This window comes from Lissotriton helveticus, chromosome 4_1 (genome assembly GCF_964261635.1).
Source record: "Lissotriton helveticus chromosome 4_1, aLisHel1.1, whole genome shotgun sequence".
Taxonomy (NCBI): Eukaryota; Metazoa; Chordata; class Amphibia; order Caudata; family Salamandridae; genus Lissotriton; species Lissotriton helveticus.
In genome coordinates, this window is record NC_136063.1 from 1,377,481,825 (window position 1) to 1,377,498,295 (window position 16,471).

Genomic DNA, 16,471 nt, shown 5'->3' on the forward strand with positions numbered 1-16,471 from the left:
CATACACATTTCTGAGGATTAACTTTTCACACCCAATAATACCTTGTAGGATGATGTAGCTCTCCTCAGTCAGGGTCAGTGACACAATCCCATTATTTAAAATTAACTGCACACCTGATTAAGATAGCCACCCCTCTTAATGAGGAATTGTTGGATGCAAATGTCCTGATTCGCAAAGGCAACTTAAAAGTTTGAGTAAGTTTACACTTTTGAGTAACGTTACCATTATTTGAGATTCAAAAATTGCACTTTTGTGGTAATTTACACTTTTATAATAGGTCCATCGTTATATATGGCCAACCACTGTACCAGAACACTCTACCATAGAAAACAATAGAGATAGGGACTTATTACAAAAGTGTAAATTACTACAAAAAACAATAAGTTACTACAGAAAAGCAGTTTGTGAATACCAAAAAGTAGTAATTTGTGAATCAGACCTAAATTATCTTTGTGTTCCTCGCCCAATGGCGACTCTATTCTGAAATAGCTGATAAATGTGTTCCCTATAGATATGAAATGTGAATACAGTGTCTGTTGTGATATAACAGAATTTGCCTGGCATTTTTAGGGTTATTTACCCCTCTCACATTCTAGGTGATTAAGTTAAACATTCAGTCTTGCATGATATCTTTAAAACTACTGGAATAGACGTTATCCACCCTGTATGGTGATCCAGAATGCGGCAGCCAGACTCCTTCTGGAATTTCCATCCAGGACTAGCATGAGACCTTACCTGCGCTCTCTGCACTGGCTTCCGGTGGTTGAACGGGTTAAATTTAAAACCCTGGTCATGGCCCATCGTGCTCTTCATGGGCTTGGTCCCACCTACTTACAGAGACACTTTGCCTTCTACACCCAGCCGCGGGCCGTGGAGGGAGTTACGGTGGGGCAGGGAGGTGGGGAGGGGGAGGGGCAGGGAGGCGGGGAGGGGGAGGGGCAGGGTGGAGGGACCTAAAAACTGGCATATGGATAATTGCAGGTAAGTACACAATTTAATTAATAAAACGAAATTCGTAGCGGCACAGCCTCGCATTTTGCTCCCTCCACGGCCCGCGGCTGTCTACACCCCAGCACGCCATTTGCGGTCTCTGTCCCAGCGCCTAGCTCTGGTTCCCCGCTTCCAACGTCAGAGCCTTGGAGGCAGTTCCTTGGCAAGGAAAATGGCTGTTGCCTGGAACGCTCTTCCTCTTACAGTTTGGAATATCCAGGACCCACGCATCTTCAAGAAGAACCTGAAAACCTATGTCTTTTCCTAATTCTCTGTTGGTTACCTCTCTTTGCTCTGCACCGGGACACTCGTGAGTATCTGTGCGCGATACAAATTAAAATAACATAACATAACATATGACCATTCTTGAATAAAGTTTGTATTTCTTGTGATCTCCCTGCTGTAATTTAACTGTTCTCTCTGTATCTCTCGCCTGTACTGCAATCCAAGATATCCAATACAACTCAAACAATTTCCTATGACCAAACCCTCCCACACCAACAAACCAATGTTCAGTGTATCCATTCTTCGCTCTCAACCACTTATATTTAAAGGCCCCAACACCAACTTTTATATACTCAAATCAGCGTTATGCTAGGTGGATGCCAGTCATGCACCAAGTGAAGGTCAACAGTACCTACGAAACTCAGGGCCGCAGTGGAAAATATGTACATCCTCATTGTTTGCTAATCTGATTACAACAAGGAATAGTGATATGCAAACTCTTACTCACAAATTTGTCCCTGATATTCTATGTTCATGTGCCAGTCATAGCCTATCATTAGACTCACTCATATTGCTGGTCTACACTGCTTTTGTTTTGGAATGTCTCTGAATCTCAGTGTTAGAGGTTCCATCTAATATTTCATCTTGCTAGAGTCATTACTCCGTCATTGTCCTCCATGGATTGTTGGTGTGATCTCTGTTTATCCTCCTCTCATCGAGGAGGGGATTTCTTGCCATTTGTCTGGAGGAACTCCATTCCACCTTTAGGATTTGTGAAAAACAAATTCCTGTCTTTATATTTCATCTTGAGCATTGTGGGGTAAAGCATTGTTACTCGATGACCAGTTGTGTCATCTTTCTTATGATTGGGATAAATGTTCTTCAAGTCTCTTGACTACGGCTATGAAGTTGGGGAATAATTACATATTTATTCCTTCATGTAACAGATCTCTCCCATGCTTCCACACTAATCTCAAAATCATGTCTTAATACCTGTATTTTAGTAGTCTCTCTACAAAAGACCTTGGTGGTGTGGCAAATGGAGGTTTTGGTGCCAACATTTCGTGCACCCACTCTACTACCAGCATGCAGGACAAATGCTCCTATCTAAACAACACTTTCAGCACTGATCCTATATATTGAAGCAGTGCCATGTATTGTTTGAATCAGGGATTCTCATTGTTTGAAGACTGTTGTGGCTTCACTGCAAATGCAAATCTTCATTATTTGTGCGGACTGATGCAAGGTCCTTCCCAAATTGGATGACCTTTTTGCCATGGTCAGTGGATTCTTCCACCATTTCTGGGAAATATCCAGATGCTCAATACATTTTTTCACTCTTCCGCTCATCATGTCCATGGAGATATGCAGATCATTACTGAATCAATCTTAGTAAAAATTGCTGGCAAACAGTTTTTCATGCCTAATAAAAGGCTTTCAACATCTGCATCATCTGCTTCATCGTAATCAGCCTCTGATGATGCTGTCCATCTCTCTTCTATTCTTAAGAGCGCCTTTTGTATTTTGCTTCCCCAAAAGCAGGTTTGGATTGTGTTTAAGTCTTGAACTTTTTTTGTTATCTTGGGGGCTCCTCTCTTGAAGTAATAGCAAATAATGGGCTTGTTCCCCTATGGCAATCTGTGGAGCTTTTGTTTTTAGAGGCACCACATTCTTTCCAAGAGCTAGGCAGGCATATTTAAGAGATGTGCAATGTTTAGTTCATTCTGGTATTATTCCAGAGGGCCCTTCTTTTATCTTCAAGACATTTATGCCTAGTTTTCTGGAACCCAGTGCATTTGAATACTTTTTGTGTATCTCTGTCACTGCTATGCTAGGTAGCCGGGTGCTACAGGGGCTGTTGTTTGTAAGTATTTGCAGGGAAGGCATTCCTCCTCCTCCAAAAGCAGGCAGACTGCGTGGAAATCTAAAGTTAGCCACATGGCCCCCTCCCTTAAATTGGAGGCCAGCCTGCGGATGTGCATGACTCTATTAAGGCCGACCCATTCCTTCATTGCCTCACAATGTTTTGCCTCATCAGGTGGTAGAATGGGCCTCGCTCCCACCGCTCCTCTTTGCTCACTGATGGGCTGTCCTCCTGTCCATGAGGCTATTTCTAGAGCAGGGCCGCAATCTGGCCACAGAGTTCCCTGTGCTGTGCTTGCCAGACCAAAACCCGCGGACCTCTGGTGGAGTCACCTAATGCTCTCTTCTGATATGGTCTCGATTTTTTATTGCTGCTCTTTATTTTAAGCAGACTCTGTGCCTTGATAAATTTATTCATAGGCACTGACGTTTTTTTATCATCAATGATTTACATCATATGAATTAAAACAATTGTAACTTTCAAAATGTCCAAGATTGACACACTACAAGACATTTAAAAATAATAAACAATTTTCAACAAACAATATATACACCAAAATGTGCGACAAATTAATTATAAACAGTTCAATACAGTCAAAAACATATATAAAGACAGTACACCAGTACTTTTTATCATAACAGCCCTATTTCATATATAATTATATCTCAGTGTGTTTAGGACTATTCTCACAAGGGACAGTCTCTAAAGAATATAACTTTGTTGTAAGTGTCCACCGCTCGGATGCACACTATTGGTCTAATGGCCCTTTGTGAGTGATATATGAAAGTCTATGAAAATGCAGACGCGTTTCCAAACTCGTTATTTATTTCATCAGGGCTGGACTGTGTACCTGTCAAGTGATAAAGAAGGAACAATTGAGTATGTTTGCCTTCTCCTTCATTCTGCCTAACTTTATCTGTGTCGATTCAATAGTTACCTCTGTCTTTCGAGGACACTTTGTTTCTTTTATCGATACTATTGGCGTTTTTTCTGAAACACCTGGTAATCCTGAATGGGGAAGGAGACAAACCGATTGTCTTAGGTTACATAATTCAACACATTCTTTGTTACATCACTATGGTGCGTTTGAATTATACGGCAATGAAACTTACTGCTATTTGGTTGTGTTCGGGAACATGCAAATTGGTCACATTTCTTTTAAATAGCATTTGTATCACGGGTTTCTTGATCATAATCGAGCAGAGATGGCGTTGTCTGTTATAAATGATAAACACACGTTTTAGCTTTTTGAACATCGTGGATGTTACATATCTGTGTGCCCGATAACTGTTTGTTTAGAACTTACTTCTAAGGCTTTTTGAGAACCTTTGTGTTCCTTTCGTGTAGTAATCTCCACGTTAGCGTAAATCCCAGGACAGGCGAAGCGTTGTTGTACGCTAGCAGAGTACATGAAGATGGGTGATTGACACGCCTCAACTAAAAATGACAAGGTGAGATACGCAACAAGGCGCTAGGAATCAATCACACGCTTAGTGAGATAGCGCACATATTTTTTAACAAATCACTCATCCACCTGAAAAATCTCTTGTACTCACAGAGCAAACACGCTCGCGAAGCTTTAACGCAGATGCGGTTTTGGAAGCAAACAGTAAAAATGTGACCAGTTGCGTGTTCCCGAACACAACCAAATAGCAGTAAGTTTCATTGCCGTATAATTCGAAAGCACCATAGTGATGTAACAACGAATGTGTTGAATTATGTAACCTGAGACAATCGGTTTGTCTCCTTCCCAATATATGTTAGGGTAGTAATCAGAATAAGATCAAGGGTATGTTCTGCTGAATGAGTGGAGCCAGTGTTGATCCGTTTCAGACCAAGGGAAGCTAAGTCCGATAATAATGTAAAGGCATCTGTATTAGAGGAGATTTCACTGTGAACATTAAAATCTCCAAGTAGTAGGAAATTGTCAGAGGGGATGATATGCGGGGAATCAATTCCATAAGTCAAACTGAGAAGTTCATGAGGGGACCTGGGGAGCGGTAAACCAGGGCCCCTTTCCCACAATGATGAGTAGGTGAATCAATCCTAAATACCATGATTTCTAGTTTGGTATCATTATGATGTTCTATAATGGAAACCTTGATTGATTCCCTACGTACTATTGCTATTCCCTCACCTATCTTAGCTAATCTATCACATTTGTGGATTCAGAGGTCTGTGGGGATGGCCGCCGTAATGGCAGGGGAGGAACTGGGCTTCAACCAGGTTTCTGTTAAGAAGCATAGATCTATGGACCCTGATAAAAGTAATTCCCAAATCTCAATGGAATGTTTAGGAAGGGATCTGACATTCAGCAGGAGCCAATGCCAGTCCGATCAGAAGGACCTGTATAATGTGGCTGGACCTTATTAGCCACTGAGGAATATATTTTGTTCCCAATATCTAGTCCATCATTAATTAATGAAGGGGTGAGACTATTAAAATGGCACTTTATGCAAGCAAAACCTCCCTCCAGAGTTACTGGAGCCTTGTTAAGGCAGCAGGATGCAGAGGTCTCTCTAAATGCTTTAAGCTGATAACTAGTATACGTGTATTTCAAATTTTGTTTAGATTGAGCATTAAAAAGGGTAGGGGTTCTGGCCTCTGGTAACGGCCGGGCACGTACGGGTGCCGACGGGCTTGCCTTAGGCGCGCCTTCGGCAGGCCGGAGTCCACTCTCACAATATGTTTTGTTAGGGATGCCCCTGTAAGTGATGAAGCTGGGGGAGGAGCCGCGTCCCTCCGCTACAAATGGCACAAGGAGCCGCGGTGGACCAGGGACTGGCGTACAAGCAGTAAAGGTACAGGCAATGCTGCCTTTCCTGCACGTTTCATGATGAAGATGGTGAAGTGGCCACATTACTGCGATTTAAGGCTGCTAAGTACCATTTACACAGACGTGTTCAGACCAGTCCAGAGTTCACTTTTATTTTATTTTTACAGTAGGGAGACACTGTTGGTTAACTTATTATTAAAAAAAGATGTAAAATTCTTACCAAGGAATTTTCCTCCTAGCAGGTTTACTGTGTGAGTGCATATAGTCTGATACCAACAATACCCTGACCTTGATGTGAATTACTGCTGCAAATCCACTTATCAGCTATGACTATAAGTCTCCTTAACCTAGAACTAGACAGCTCTTCCTTCTTAGGTATAAGTTTGATAAATCACTTAATAGGTTGCCACCCTTGTAACATTGCATAAAGCGAATCTTATTGCCTTTAAGGTAATCTAAGATTTCTGTTGTATGAAAGTCAGGAAAATCCCCATTGTATCGTAGAATTCACAGTTTGTCTATAGTTTCTTACAAATGTCAAGAGGAACCCTCCTTCAGGAATGCCACTGGTTGTAAATTAGAATATCATATACCAAAAGATTGTCTGACATAAATATTGTGTCCTAAATGTGGTTTGCATAAATAATGTCCTGTTGGTTGTCATTTACTTATTATTAACTCCAGTGAGGCAATGATTTTGTAAACGATGTTTAGGTTATTATTTATATCAGATGAGAGGTATTCTGGTATCATATTTCAAGGAGACCTAGAAGGTGGTAGGGTTTCGATGGGAAAGCAATGATAAATTTGTACTTGTGGGTGGTAGTTAGAGGTGTACTTACAGAAAGGCTATTCAAAGTGGGAAGGGGACCAACATGCTAAAGGACTTGAATACAAGACTATCACACTTGTAGGGTACATTATCGTACACAGGAAGAAATCCACAGTGGATTTTGTTGGGATGGGGAAGGTGGATCCTGGAAGCCTAAACAGGAAACAAGTGGCAAAGTTGAAAACATTTAGGTCTCGATTACGAGTTTTGCTCCCACACTGCTTAACTGGACCGGCTCCTGCCCTCCAGATTATGAGTAATTCCATGGTCTGACAGGTAGGCGGCGAGCAGTCCTGCAGCGTTGCAGTACAAAGGCTTGTATTTGAGCCTTTGTAGCTGCACCACCGCAGAACCGCAATGCATGTTTTTAGATGGCATGGACTGTGCAGTCAATGCCGTGCAGTAACAGGGGTGCATGCACACAAGGTGGCACATCATGGCACCCCCTACGTGCACCCCCATGCAGAGGGGCACGAGGTGGCCTTTGTTTCCTCACTTCCCGCAGCTTCATGGTGTGATAACTGCCATGAGACCGCTGGCAGTGAGGAAACGTATAATATGCTTGGTGGTGTTGCAGCATCAAGCATATTGTGCCCTCAAGGCCACCATACCACTGCCAGGGATCGCGGATCCCTGGCGATTGCAGCGGTTCTCTGAAGGTCCGACTGCCATACTTGTAATATAGAAGGTGGACCACTAGGGCGGTGGTCTCCAATCGGCATCACCCCTCTACCGCAAGTTTGGCAGTTCCATGGACCACCAAACCCATAATTAGGTCCTTATTTACAAGGAGTAGCAGAGAAGCCTTGTAAACGTGTTTCAGAAATCACACTTAAAGAAGTTAAATATTCACATTTAGCTGTGGCATGATATCTCAAGACCTGATCAAAGGGGAATGGGCATTTACAGTCGAGAAGACAATGTGTGGTAAGTAATGCCTTTAAAAGCAATGGCTACTAACTAGATCAGGGCACAAACCATCCTTTTTCTGACCCCCTAGGGATATGGCCTTTATATTGATCTTTATTGCCAGTCCTAGGATGAGGGAGGAGTAATGCTAATGAGGAGATTGCCTTGCGTTTTAAAGTTGGGCAGAAGAACAGCTTATTATTCAACAGAATCATTTTAGTTGGCGATGTAGCTACATCTCCCTTTGCAATCTATTTTCCTGAGAATGTCCTCTAATTGGATCACATCAAATGTGGTATAATTGTTTTAGAATGCCACCTGTAAGAAAATGGCAATGGCATTCCTCGGTTTTCATGCAAGGCAAAATCATGTGTTGTTGAATAACATTTGCAAAAGGATCCCTTTTATATCAACATGCTTTAAAATGTCAAAATAGTCAGAAAATACTACCACAAAATGTGCTGCCTAGTGCTGCATAATTTACCTTTTCTTTCCCTTAATTTAGTCAAACCTGTCACATAACTTGAACTTCAACTGTCACATAATTTAATCTTCCAAATGATATGAACAGGCCCAGATGCAGGCAGGCCGGCCCTGTAAGCAAATATCTACTGGGCTGTAAGTCAGACGAACAAGAAGCATTTCAGCTGTCAAGGGGTAGGGGCTGACCGAATAATCAGTCAAATGCCCATTGGATGGAATAAATGTGAAAAACATTATTCTATATCAATGGGATTTCAAGCTCATAACTATACAATGGAAGCTCTTCTAAATGAGGCCAACCTCAAATGTATGCTGAAGCACCTGTTCACTGGAAGAGTGCTCAGGCTCCTCTCATATATGAATGAGGGGGAGGTGTGACACAGCGGCCAGAGCGGCTGACTCCAGGGCGCCGGGCTCACGGTTTGATTGTCTGCAGCAGCTCAGCTCAGCATCATGTGACTCTGGGCAATAGCTCACTTAGGGCCAGATGTAGGTAAATTCAATGTAGCGAGTCCTTAGTAACGATTTCTACCGAATCACTGTTAAGGACTCGCTAAATTGAATGTAGGTAGGAATCGCAAAAATATTTGCGATTTCTTAATATAATTGCGAATCGCAGATTGAGATTTGCAATCAAGGAATACCATCCCATTCATGAATAGGATTTGCCCCCACAATTTGCAAGTGACCAAGAGGCACTCGCAAATTGCGGGCGCAATTTCAAGGGTGCAAGGGTTCCAAAAGGACACCATGTTGTACCCCTGAAATGTGCATGTGTGCCCATGCGGTACACATACATGCCCTAAGGGCATGAATATGTACACATGGCACTTTTAAAAAAGCAAAAAAGTTTTTAAAGGTAGTCTCTAATTACGACCTACTTGAAGTTGGTGGGAATTAGTGATTTATTAAGGCTAAAGTGCACTTTATTTTGCGCTACTTACATTGCATTTAAGGAATCGCAATTTAGAATTCCTTAAATGCAATTGCAAAATAGGGAATCGCAATTGTTGTGATTCCTTATTTTACAAGTAGGTTTAATCTTACCTACATTGCTCAAAGCCAAATTGCGCGAATCTCGACGTTTGCGGTCGCTATTTGGCTTCCAACATGTGGATCCAATTCTCCCAGATGGCCCCCAGTGCCTTGAAACCCTTTGGGGGATGATATGTTGTGCTTTACAAACAGGTAGTAATATTATTATTATTATTATTACAGAAACTGCAGGCTCTAAAATAGTTACTTAGTGAGTCTTCCATAGAATGAGCTTTAGTCACCAAACTGTGGGGTCTTTGTCTCAGTGACTTTTTCCACTTCCTGAGTATCTCACAAGTATGCAGTTTGAGAATGATTCAAAACCTCATCCACCAACTCAGTTCCCCCATTTCCCAGCAGTTACTCCATACCGACATCCACCCACACTTCTACACTGACCATCGCAGCAAGATCTCTGACTTGAGTTTGCACCTCACAAGTGGGAGAGTGAAATACTGGCATAACTGCTGATCTTGCAGATCCTCAAACCTCTTTGTTGTACCTCTCAGTGTCCAAGAATGTTTGGCCAATTATGCTTGCTCCAAAATCCATTTTACCATTCATAATGAAGATGTTTACATATTGGCGGGTATTTAAAGCATTCTCACGCAAACTTCAACGTTTGCCTTTGCTCCAAAATTAAAAATTGATGTTCATGATATGAGATTTGCCCAGGTTGTCTTGATGTACATTTCACACCCCCACCAGACACTTTTTCTTAAATTGTTCAAGACATACTTGCATTTGATTTCCTGAGGTGTGGACTAGGAATATCGAAGACAGAATATTGAATGGTCACAATATCGCGCCTAGAATATCAAGGCACAAAATATCGGAATGAAAGATTGCATGGACTTTCTACACCAAACTCCACATATACATACCTTTGTGAAATCTTCAGGTGCCTTAAAACTATGAAATGTAATCTGTATAAAATGTATTTCTGTATTCCCCACTTGATGTACACTTTCTTGTAGATCGTATCCCAACCACTCATGTAAGGAAAAGTGCTCCATTGCCTCAGAGCTAGGTCCGTACTAAATAGAATACTAATATACATTCATACCTACTTCACTGGCAGCTTTTTGACACATGATGCTAGTTACCTGGGGTCTGCAACTTGCGAATCAGGAAGAGTTTGTTACAGCTTGACGATCATCAAAAGGATACTGACTACAAAGTTACTCGCATATTAAGGATGTAAGGCACATATTTATAGATACAAGTTTGGTCTACACCACTGTCGGAAGAGCAAAAGGCTGACAGCAGTCTGTCACTTGACCATAGTGCTTTAAAGAGCCATATTATATATGTGCTAATAGGGCACCTCAGACCCCGACATTTTATATCCTTTTTAAAAAGGTTGGTGTCAAAGAACAGACAATGCTAGAGGTGCTCCTCATTTTCTATTACAACTAGGGAATGTAATTTTTGTTCATTTCAAACCAGTAAATCAGTCTTGTTGTATTTGCATGGCCCACTTTTGCAGCTTCTAGGTGGAATGACTTGAGACCACTATTAGTAGACCGAGACCTGCGCTATCATACATTTAAGGTTTCTAAAACTCTCTTTAGAATATGAATTGCAAGTCAATTCTTTAGAAGCTTTTTAACATTTAGAACTGTTTACTGAGGGAGGCGCGCGGCGCGGCAATCCAACATGGCCGCACCCTGAGGAGCTCCGCGTCAACGAGCAGCACTCGTGAAGAAAGGGCAGATTCCGCAACGGTGTTTTGGGACAAAAGCGGCTGATTTCGCCATCTGAAGCATCCCGTCACCTATGGGCAAGCTTTCATGTCAAAATATGGCTTTTTGAGTGAGTTAAAGAGCTAAACTGTCTCCCCCTCACTAGCGACCGCCATTTTGTTTTCCTCTTTTTTTTCCACGTGGCGTTTCTCTCTTGCTGCTGTCTTTGCTTCTATTTCATGGCTCCTTAAATTCGCTGCCACTTATATTGGACCTCATGCCTCTTCCCTGGACCTGCTAGATTGAACTGTGAAGCGCCAAACGTACCTCAGTTCTGATTCTCGCAATTTACCTCAGGTACGCATCTGCTACAGGGTCTCAGACTCTATCTGTGCTGTTTTTCAAGTATTTTAGCATTCTCCTTTGACAATTTGGCAGCTGAATTTCATTATTTCCTGTTGGGCATTCCATTCCATTGAACTTATACAGTCAATTTAATCTGCTTCTTTTGGCCCCTCAACTCAACGTCTTTTGCTTCTTTCTTCTGGTAGAATATGGTCCGACCGTCTGCTGCTCTGCTTACCTCTTTCTTTGTCAATATTGTTTGGCACTGCTGGCAACTGGCTCCTCCTTTGCCTTTTCTTTTTTTTGCTCCTCTGGTATATTCCGTCATAATGGAATCCTCACATACCACTAAGGCCAATGGCACCACTTCTGGCACGCGTAAAGATCTTGCAGCAACTGTTAAACATCTTAAAAAAGATCCTCCATCTCCGTCAAAATCTCTGCTTCCTTTTACGTTGGAAGATATTATGGAGGAACTATGTCTCATTCGTCCATTCATGACAGATACAACCACAACTCTTCAGATGCTGGATGACGAATGGTCTAGTTTGGATATGAGTCTGTCGGATGTGGAGCAAAAGGTCAGTGAGGCTCAGGACATTGTAGCCAGGGTTTCTAACCTAACCAAGGAGGTTGATCAACTTAGAAAAAACCTCAGAAGATTTGGAAAACTGCAATCAGCGCAATAACATGTGCATTTATGGTATACCGGTGGGCTCTGAAGGGTCTGATATCATCCAATTTTTGAAGACTCAAGTCATTCCTATTATTGGTCTCCCTAAACACATGGATGTTAATATTCAAAGGGCTCATTGCCTTGGACCAAATAACTTTTCTTCTACTTCTAAACCCAGAGGTATTATTGCCTATTTCCTCCTCTATTCAGATCTTATAACTATTCTCCATTCTGCCAAACAACATAAGCAGCTGCTCTGGTCCGGTCATAAAGTTTTTCTTACTCAAGATGTTTCCAAACCGACTGCTGCTTGACGGAAAGAATTCCTGGACCTGAGACCTGCGCTCCAATCGATGAATGCTCGATATGGCCTAATACACCCCTGTTTCTTTAAAGTTACTTATAAGGTAAGAACTTTTAGTTTCGACGACTCTGTGGACCTTCGGAAGTTGATCCATACCCACAAGGGCGAACTCATGGAACTGAGCAAACATTAGTTCTTCTGTTTGATGTTTGAGGTCTTGTAAAGAAACAACTTGTATTTTTATTTTTTTCTCCATATTTTGTCTTTCGATGTAATAATGTTCTCTGTTCTCTTCTTCTTCTTTCACAGGTCTCCTCCTCGCAGTTTTGTTGTACATACCTGTTTTCGTGTTGCCCTGATGTCTGTAATGTGCAACCCATTTCGCTGCCATCCCTTCCTAACTGTTTGGTAAGTCCCCTTCACTTGTCTTATTTGGTTACAATTAGTCTTCGGACTTCCTTCTACTTAATTTCTTTTGCCATAAATATTGCATATGTGACCTAATTTTTGTCTTAGTCTCCTGATTGTGCGGTTGTCTTTTTCTTCGCTGCCCCACCTCCCATTCCAATGTCTTCTGGTCAAGTGTCCTCCATGACTAAAGCCACTTGGCTTTTTGTCATCTTTCTTTTGATTTCACCGCTTGGGGGATTTTGTCTCCCTATCTTCTCCTCTTTTCTATATTTCAACTCTTCTTTTCCCGTTTTTTTTGTTTTCTTTCTTTTCCCTGGATGTTCTTTTTCTTATCATTCTCTTCTCTTTCTTTCAGGCAATCTTTTTCCTATTCTGTTTACTTCATATCCTTCTCCCTCTACAATTAATTTTCTGATTCTCTATTGTTTTCTCAATTTACATACATTCCATTCACTTTTATTCCTTTTTCTATGGTGGTTATGGGATTCAACGTCTCATCAGCTGTTTTTTTTCTTCTAACTGCTTTATTTCCTTTCCCTCTATTATCTACTCTTTGTTTACCTCTACAACTCTTCAATACTTCTCTCCTACCAGTTTGCCTACTTTTCTGTGACTTCCAGAGATGAATGGTCTTTGCGTCATTTCTTGAAATGTTAAAGGACTCCGCAACCCTGTTAAGAAACAGTGGGTCTTATCTCATTTAGCAAAATTAAAATGTCAAGTTGCTTTGTTGCAAGAAACCCACCTTACGCTCAAGGATTTGCCTTCACTGCGCAAAACAATGGGTGGGTGAAATCTTTTGTTCCCCATCAGTGAACAACAAAAATGTGGTTATTATTTTGTTCATAAATCATTATCTATCCAGTTAAAAAATGAGTTGTCTGACACTAATGGTAGGTGGTTGTTTTTGGATGTAGTGGTTAACAATACAAATTTATCCTTTTGCAATGTTTATGGTCCCACTGGTGTAGACTTAACTTTCTGGAATGATTTCTCTATGCTTCTCTCCTCACATGCATCTGCTGATTTAATTGTTGGTGGCGACTGTAATCAACTCATGGATCCCTTTCTGGATTGTAAATCTCAAACCAGATATATCCCTAATAAGATACAAAAATCTTTTTATAAAGCTATATCCTCCAGAGGCCTAATTGATTCCTGGAGGATCTCCAATCCTGATGCATTAGAATTCTCATTTTTTTCTCCTGTACATGCATCACACTCCATCCGAGTGACTCTCAGCCGAGCCGCGTATGGGGCAGTCAGGTAGCAGTGTCTCCTAGACCTTCGTTGCGAATCAGTACGTTAATCCCCTCCGTTGAACAGGCTCATGAGGCATTGGAAGAGAACTATAACAGTCGAATTTAACGACTTAAAATCAACTAGTAGGTACATATAACATGTCCTGCACATATATTTCACTTTTGTAAGTCTTTATGTTTTATTTAGAAACACGTGAGTAATGTGGGGATTTGTGTACCCTGTCCTGAAGAAGAAGCCCAGTCTCCGAAACATGTCGACACACACACACAAGGGAGGTAGTGCACATAGCCTTGCACTTAAAACCTCAGTTTCTGCAAGTTTTTAATAGTGCCGGTTCGGGGGCAGATTACAATTTTTTCATTACCCAACGAGCCAGGCCCTTTTTAAACTTCACTCGCCGTCTTTAAACCTCACCACTCACATAAGATTCCTTCACACACACCACACATAGTCTTGATTAAGTGCTCCCGCATAGTCACAGGTCGTAGCACGCCGCATCCCGTAGAGGGGTGCGAAGACCCCAATGATGAAGCATGACACCAAGGGTCCTTTTGGTGTGTGAGGGGTATGTTAAAACATAGGATGTTCCCAACCATGGTTAGGGAAACCCTTTCTACAGTGGATTCTGTTTGTTTGTAAACTAAGGAATTTTTTCACAAACACCTTCATTCCACTTCTCAATTTCACTTAATCTGGGATGCTTTCAAAGCAGCTGCTAGAGGTTATATTATCGAATTTGTCTCTTGTAAGAAGAAAAAAGCCCTCTCCCAAACTTCACTTGTTCTTAAACAAATAAAGGAGCTGGAATATCTTTTTTTCACCTCTAATTCTGCAGATGCACTTTCTTCCCTTATTAAAGCAAAAATGCTATATAATAAACACTCATGGGATGCTGCATGCAATAATCTCCTTAAATGTAATGCAAACATTTAGGGTGGGCGTAATAAAGCTGGCAAATCTCTTGCGAATTATCTCAAAATCAAAAAACAAAAATCCCAAATCACTGTTATTACTGATGTCCATGGGAATCGTCATTCTACTGATGATAAGATCCTTGATTGCTTTGTCCAATATTGCTCCTCTTTATATGCCCCTGAATCAACACCTTCCTCTGCTCAAATGTATTCCTTTTTTCAAACTGTCCCAAATCCCCTGATGCTCATATAGATCTTTCTTCCCTCGATGCACCCATTTCCGAAAAAGAGATTCTCCATGCTATTACTTTCTTACTTAAAGATAAATCACCTAGCCCAGATGGCTTTACCATTGGCTTCTACCTTCACTTTAAGAATATCTTATTACCACACTTATTCTCATTGATTACTAATATTCTTGCGATGGGGGAGTCTAAGAGTTCTTTTACACAAGCAATGTTATGTTTACTCCCTAAGAAAGATAAAGATCCATCTCTCTGTAAAAATTACCGGCTCATTTCATTAATCAACACAGATTGTAAAATATATGCAAAAATCTTAGCTATTCGATTAAACATTGTTATTCCTGACCTCATCAATATTTATCAATCTGGATTTGTTAAAGACAGATCCATCACAGATAATTCGAGGACTATCCTTAATATTACTCATCTTGCTTCAAAAATGAACTCTCCACTTGCTGCTATCACCCTCGATGCTGAAAAAGCATTTGATAGAGTTAGTTGGGATTTTATGTTCGGTGCACTTAGGTGGCATGGTTTCAGTCCCCATATTATTAAATGTATTAATTTGTTATACTCAGCCCCTTCTACCTCTATTTGGGTTAATGGAGTTCACTCTTCTTACTTTACCTTACATAGAGGCACCAGACAAGACTGCCCTCTATCTCCCCTTCTTTTTATTTTAGCTTTAGAACCCTTTCTTGAAAAAATATGACGCTTCACATCTTATACTGGTTTTGTGTACAAGAAAAATTATATCAAATTCAGTGCTTAAGCAGATGATATATTACTCTATATCTCTAATCCAGCCACCTCCTTACCTGCTCTCTTCTCTTTATTAAATGAATACTCCTTAGTCTCAGGATATAATTTGAATATAGACAAATCTGAAGTATTACCCCTCAATAAATTTTGCCTCCTGGTTCCGGAGTTGAATGGAATCCCAAGAGTATCTAATATTTGGGTATCCTTTATACTAATAACATCAAAGAGACTATTAAAATTAATCACAAAGATATTCTTACAAAGCTTTCCTCACTTATAGGCCGTTGGTCTCCATTATTTTTATCTTGGTGGGGAAGTTTGCCAACTATTAAAATGATGCTTCTCCCTATTGTTCATTTTTATGTTTCAATGCTTCCCATTTCTCTTCCCATTTACTTTTTCACACTTATACATCGCATTCTTATCAAGTTCTTATGGAATAATTGAAAATCTAGGATTTCTCTTTCTCGCCTTCAGCAACCAAAGAATTTGGGCGGGGTCAACTTTCCCCATCTTATTCGCTTCAATTCTGCCTTTACTTTAAAAAAAATATGACCTTTCTTAGCAGACTCTTCCTCTCTTCCTGTGACAGCTTGGAGTACAATAGAACTGGCTCATCTTTGACCTTTTTCCTTTCTCACAGCTACCCGTTTGTCTCAACCCCCCAAGCGATACCTCACACCCATTTTCAAGCATTCGAAAGCACTTGCCCTATCAATATTTCGCTCTTTTGTCTTACAAGCGCGGTTCC